The following is a 6,380-nucleotide window of genomic DNA, read 5'->3' on the forward strand; positions in this document are numbered from 1 at the left end:
ATAGCATCTTATTCTTCAAATAAAATCTAATGCGAAGATGGCAAAATATTAGAGCGCTAATGTTAGAAGGTTGGGTCCATGATAATCTTATTTTTTGAGGAAACCTTTCATAACCTGAAATCCTTTCCCGGTGAGCCTGGATCTCATGCCCACAGGCCACACCAGACCACCTGGTTCCCCTTTCTGCCGGGTGTGAGCGCAGGCCCACAGCCTCATCCTCACTGGGCAGCCTCTCTTCCAACTGCCGACATCACCTCCTTCAAACCAGGGACATGCCATTGACAGGGAATCAAAGCTGCGACCCTTTGGTGGGCAGTCCAACACTCTAACCACTGAGTCAAACCATCTAGAGCCTGGACCCGCAGCCTAGCCCCCTGGCAGGAGCAGGTGAACTCATCTCGGTCCAGGGCTGGAAGCGCCAGGGCGTTCTGCACCTGGTGCATGGGCTCCAGAGTAGGAAACCCCTCAGGCCCCCAAGCCAGGATCCCTGCCCCGGTTTGGAAACCTGTGAAGACCCCTGAGTCCCAGGACTGCCAGGACCCAGGCGGGTGGGGTCTATGGAGACCTCGGGGGGCGGGAAAGGAGCCAGGGCACCCGCAATGGGACAGGGAGGCAGGTGTACTCACCCCTGCTAACAACGGGCTCTGTAGAAAGAGCTCCATGAGCTCGCGGACAGTAACGTCCATCCTGAGGCTGTGTCTACCGTCCATTGCTATGCACACAGGCTCTGGGCCCACCGTCTCTGTGCCCACCAGCTCTGTGGCAAGCACTGCCAACGGCTACTCGTCCCACATTCCAAATGGCTCCTCACCCCACATTCTAAACTGCTATTTGCACCACATTCTAAACTGCTATTTGCTCCACATTCGAAAAAGGCTCTTTGCCCCAAATTCTAAACGGCTCTTGAGCCTGTATTCCTAACTGCTCTGGGCCCCGTACTCCAAAGGGCTCTAGCAGGGAACACAGCTGTGTCAGGGGCTGTGGCAGCTCCCTGTCAATGCTCAGTGCTTTGGAATACACAAAAATTATGACACACTCCCTATGAAATTTAAAATCTTTCTGGGCACATGAAATAGGAGGAAATATAAAAGGTCTATGTCTACATCCTATGTACTTATAAATGTAAATTAACCACTTCAACATAATTTTGCCAATCTCCATTTTTAATTGTTTTTTCCATCAGCCAAATTGCAGAAATTTGATCAGTTCCTTTGAAGTAACCATTCATTTTATTTTGTTAAGTCTGACCTAGTAGCTCAGCTTGGGAGTTCTCTTTCCCATCACAGTGAACGGAGACCCTCCAGTTAGTAGTTGACACAGTACAACACCTAAACCCACCAGTCAGCTGCCTACAAAACAATTTCATAGAATAGTAACTAGTAAGTCATTTAGAGGAAAGAAAAATGAACAAAATAAAGCTGCATATTTGGGAAATATTTGAACAAAAAGAGCCTGTGCATAGCTTTCTGTGCAAGGAGCATTAAACTAGCACATGCAAGAAAGACATTTAGAGAACAGATATGCAGGTATGTCAGAACAAATTTAAACATCTAGGCTGTCAATCAATGAACTAAAAGTGTTTTAATTATTTTCTAAACTAGTAATGGTTTTATTTTGGTTAACTAAAAAATTTATTTTGATTTAAAATAAATTTAATTTTTTTAAGTAAATGAAATCTTTGGACTTATGATAGAGGGGGGGACAAAGTACCAATTAGCATTTTTAGTAACTATCCAGCTCCAATAAATATTACAAATTCCTTAAAGTCAAAGAACAAAAATGAAAAAAAAGCCCACCTACACATGTTATTTTTTCATAAGCACCTAAATCAATTCCTCTTATAGAACCTTCCAAAAATCTAATAGCCTTCATTTGTGGGAAGCATGATGAGATTTAAAATAATGCAAAACAAAACGTGATCTAAATGGGAAACAAATTTATAAATGTAGTTACCTGAACTGAGAACACAGCAAATTACACATAACTTAGAGATTCTTGATATATGGAAAATTACTTCCATTATGATTATGCAAATCAGGATTTGAATAATGGTTGCCTATATGAGCTTATGCCAATGAGATATTAACTGGATGCTAAAATTTTAAACTCTCTGCTTCCAAATTTCAGGGCCAAGGTTTCAGAGAAATGCAGCCAAATTTATGGGACTAGGATTGTTGTAAAGAAAACATGTAACAGTGACATAGAAAACAGGGTCAGGCAGACTGAAACCACAAGAGTGCGTGCAAGCCAGGCACAGTGATGAGCACGTTGCACACATTATAGCTCATTCAATCAACTCAAAGGCCTCAAGGGGTCCCATCTACTCTCAATGACATAGCTGAACTTTGGACCTCAGGTATGCAGAAATTCTAGGAGGAATATAAGGTTTTCTTTCCTGAAACCCGGTTCCATGCCCTGGCTGCTGTGGCTCAATGTTGGCTGGAGCATCATTCCATACACTGAAAGGTTGTGGGTTTGATTCCAGTCAGGCCATATACCTAGGTTGTGGGTTCAATCCCCAGTCAGGCTGCATATGGGAGGCAACCAAGCAATGTTTCTCTCTTACCTAAATGATTCATTCTCATTCTCTCTTTCTCTCTCTCTCTCTCTCTCTCTCTCTCTCTCTCAATCTCTGTCTCTCTATCTCCCCCCGCCCCTCTCTAAAATCAATAAGCATATCCTCAGGTTAGGATGAAAAGAAAATTGGTTCTATTAGATCTCAGAAAACTTAGAAAGTAATTTTCAAATTTTAATAGTTATAAATTCCTGCCGAAATTCTCAATAGTTTCAGAGAATACCTTGACTCGAACTAAACCAACAATTCAATTATTTTATTTATACAAGCAGTTTTACTGCCATCTGAGTCAGACCCTCAGAATGCTCTGCTGTTGGATTGGAAATCAATAGATACAGCTCTACAATCAGATTCCTAGTTGTGAAAAGTTGAATAATAGTCTTTAAACATATAATGAGTCATTAGCGAACATCTCTACACTTAAGATATGTGGAAAGTACATGTGGGATTTTGCAAGGGAATGAGGAAGAGGGGAAGGTAAGAAACAAAAAATAGTCAGAATCCCTTACTTGGAGAAAGTTATTAATAAAGCAAAAGTGCTCACAACTGGACAGCCCTAACCGGTTTGGCTTAGTGGATAAAAAGTCAGCCTGCAGACTGAAGGATCCCTCCCAGGTTTGATTCCAGTCAAGGGCATGTACCTTGGACGCAGGCTCAATCCCCAGTAGGGGACGTGAGGAGGCAGCTGGTTGATGTTTTTCTCTCATCGATGTTTCTAACTCTCTGTCCCTTTCCCTTCCTCGTTGTAATAGCCATTAAATATATATTTTTTTAAAAAGATAAAGAACTGGACAGGTGTGTACCCTTTCATTCATGAAATAAAAATATGTGACCTAGATTTTGTAACATAATGACTTAGAAAGCCTCTTCCCAGCCTTCATTTTGCAAATACAAAGAAAGTGGGAAGGAAAAAATTGAGCTCTTTAGAGCAGCGGTCACCCACCTTTCGGACCTCACGGACCACCAACGGTCTGCGGCCACCGGTTGGCGATTGCTGCTTTAGAGGGCTTACGAAAACAGAGACTATCTTGGATTTTCTTTCTCCAAGGAGTGTTACAATGATTATTCCTGTGGGAGAGATAATCAACAAAGTCTCCAGTATGTCTACAAAGTTAAAAGCACAATTGGAAATAAAAAATAGGAAAGATTCCCTTTTCAATGCCCTCTTAGAAAGCAAATATCAACCTAAGGTGACACAGCCAACTATATGTCCCATGTATTTTTCTAACAAAAATCAATAATGCCAGCGCTGTCCAAAATCATCAAGCGCAACTCACACAGGAGCAGTGGACAGTCTGCGCATTCAGTGACACCTCTGCACTGTGCTGTGGCTCAGCTGAGTCCTAAAAGAGCAGGTCCCATGCAACAGAAAATGAATGATTTTGGTTTTATATAGAGTTACCACTGGTGCTTTGCTCAAGATACAAATCCTTTTCATGCAAATAACGTAAAAATTATTATATGAAGAATCAGTTGCTTTTGAAGTTTCCTTTAACAAAGTGTTACTCTATAAAACCAAAGATGATCCTCAGGCGTAAACCTTGAAAAAAGGGAAATCCAGAATGTCCCAACCTTTCTATTATTTTTTCCCTCTACAACCCTAGATACCATAATGTGCTCATGTATACAAAGCAAAGGAGAGAAAAAGTAAAGATAAGGCAACACCAGAAAGAGGACTCTGTTGGAAACTCTACCTAAGTTATTAGCTAGGATTCTTATTATACAGTTTATAGTGATATATAAAGATGTGTCAAAAAGAGAACATACCTTGTCATGTCCTGAATCTCCCCCTCTGACAATATCTGGTGCCATGTGTTCAATAGTGCCACAGAACAAACACAACAAATCGAGGAGGTACGACAGGCGACAGTTTCTGGTGGGAGGCAGGAAATGTTGTAGGTCATATTTTACGAACTACTAGAGGCCTGAGCCGGGCTTGCACCCTCTCACAGTCTGGGGCTCCCTGTGGGCAGTTGGACATCCTTAGCTTTGCTGCAAAGGCAGGCTCCTGCCACTGCCACTGCCCCTGCACTCGCCAGCTGTGAGCCCAGCTTCTGGCTGAGCTGCTCCCCCTGTGGGAGCATACTGACCACCAGAGGGCAGCTCCTGTGTTGAGCATTTGCCCCCTGGTTGGCAGTGCATGTCACAGTGTCATAGCTTGGTCTTTCTGCCATTAGGTTGATTTGCATATTAGCCTTTTATTAGATAGGATGATATAAAAAGGCTAGGAAAACATAGCTAAATTCTATTGTGATTACTGTTTATTGTAGCACCTAAAAAGAAATAAATGAAACACAGACCATATTTTATTTTTATTTATACATGTATATATCATAATTAAGTAGTTTTAATATATTTATTAGCATTGACCTATGACACCAGGAGGTCACAGTTTGATTAGAGTCAGGGCACATCTAAATATCCTGTTTTGTTTTGTTTTTTAGGAAAATCTTTATTGCTGAGAGCATTATAGATGCCCCCCTTTGCCCTTCAGGGCCCCCATCCACCCAGATCCCACCCCACTCCAGGCCTTCACCACCCTATTGTCTGTGTCCATAGGTAATGCATATATGCATATAAGATTTTCCTTAATATCTTCCTATTCTCCTTTCCTCTGAGATTTGTCAGTCTGTTCTGTTTCCATGCCTCTGATTCTATTTTATTCATCAGTTTATTTTGTTCATTAGATTTCTTGTTCATTTATTTTGATTTTTAAATTCAGTTGCTGATAGATATGTATTTATTGCCATTTTGTTGTTCATATTTTTTTATCTTTTTTTCTTCTGCCTCTTCTTCTTCTTAAAGAATACCCTTCAACATTTCATGTAATGCTGGCTTGGTGGAGATGAACTCCTTTAGCTTTCTCTTGTCTGTGAAACTCTTTATCTGACGTTCAATTCTCAATGATAGCTTTGCTGGGTAGAGTAATCTTGGTTATAGGTTCTTGCTATTCATCACTTTCATTATTTCTTGCCACTCCCTTCTGGCCTGCAAAATTTCTGTTGAGAATTCAGCTGACAGTCATACGAGTGCTCCCTTGTAGGTAACTAAATGCTTTTCTCTTGCTGCTTTTAAAATCCTCTGTTTTTCTTTTAACTCTTGGCATTTTAGTAATGATGTGGACCTCTTTGGATTCATCTTGTTTGGGACTTATTGTGTTTCCTGAACTTGCAAGACTCTTTCTTTCACCATGTGGGGCAAGTTTTCTGTCATTATTTATTCAAATAGGTTTTCAAGATCTTGCTCTCTCTTTCTTCTCCTTCTAGCACCCCCATAATGGGAATGTTGGTACACTGGAAGTTGTCTCAGAGGCTCCTTGCATTATCTTCATACCTTTTTATTCTTTTCCCTTTTGTTCTTCTTATTAGGTGTCGTTTGCTTCCTCATATTCCAAATCATTTATTTGATTCTCAGAATCCTCTACTCTACTGTTGAATTCCTGTAAATTATTCTTTATATCACTTAGTATATGCTTAATTTCTGACTGGTCCTATTTTTATGTCTTTGGCATTCTCACCAAGATCCTTGAAAGTCTTACTAAGACCCTTGAATCTCTCATTAATTCCTTTGAAGCTCTCATTAAGTCCCTTGAATCTCTCGTGAAGATCCTTGAGTAACCTTAGAACCATTGTTTTGAACACTGTCTCCAGTAGTTTGCTTACTTCCATTTCTTTCATTTGTGACATGTTTCATTGTCTCTGCATTTTGGCAGCTTCCCTGTATCTGTATTTGTTTCTATGTATTAGGTAGAACTATTATGTCTCCTGGAATTGGTAGAGAGAACTTGTGTATTAGGTTTCCTGTA

The sequence above is a fragment of the Myotis yumanensis genome, unplaced genomic scaffold (assembly GCF_028538775.1).
Source record: "Myotis yumanensis isolate MYYU_CA2020_CCGP unplaced genomic scaffold, mMyoYum1.0.hap1 SCAF_11, whole genome shotgun sequence".
NCBI lineage: Eukaryota > Metazoa > Chordata > Mammalia > Chiroptera > Vespertilionidae > Myotis > Myotis yumanensis.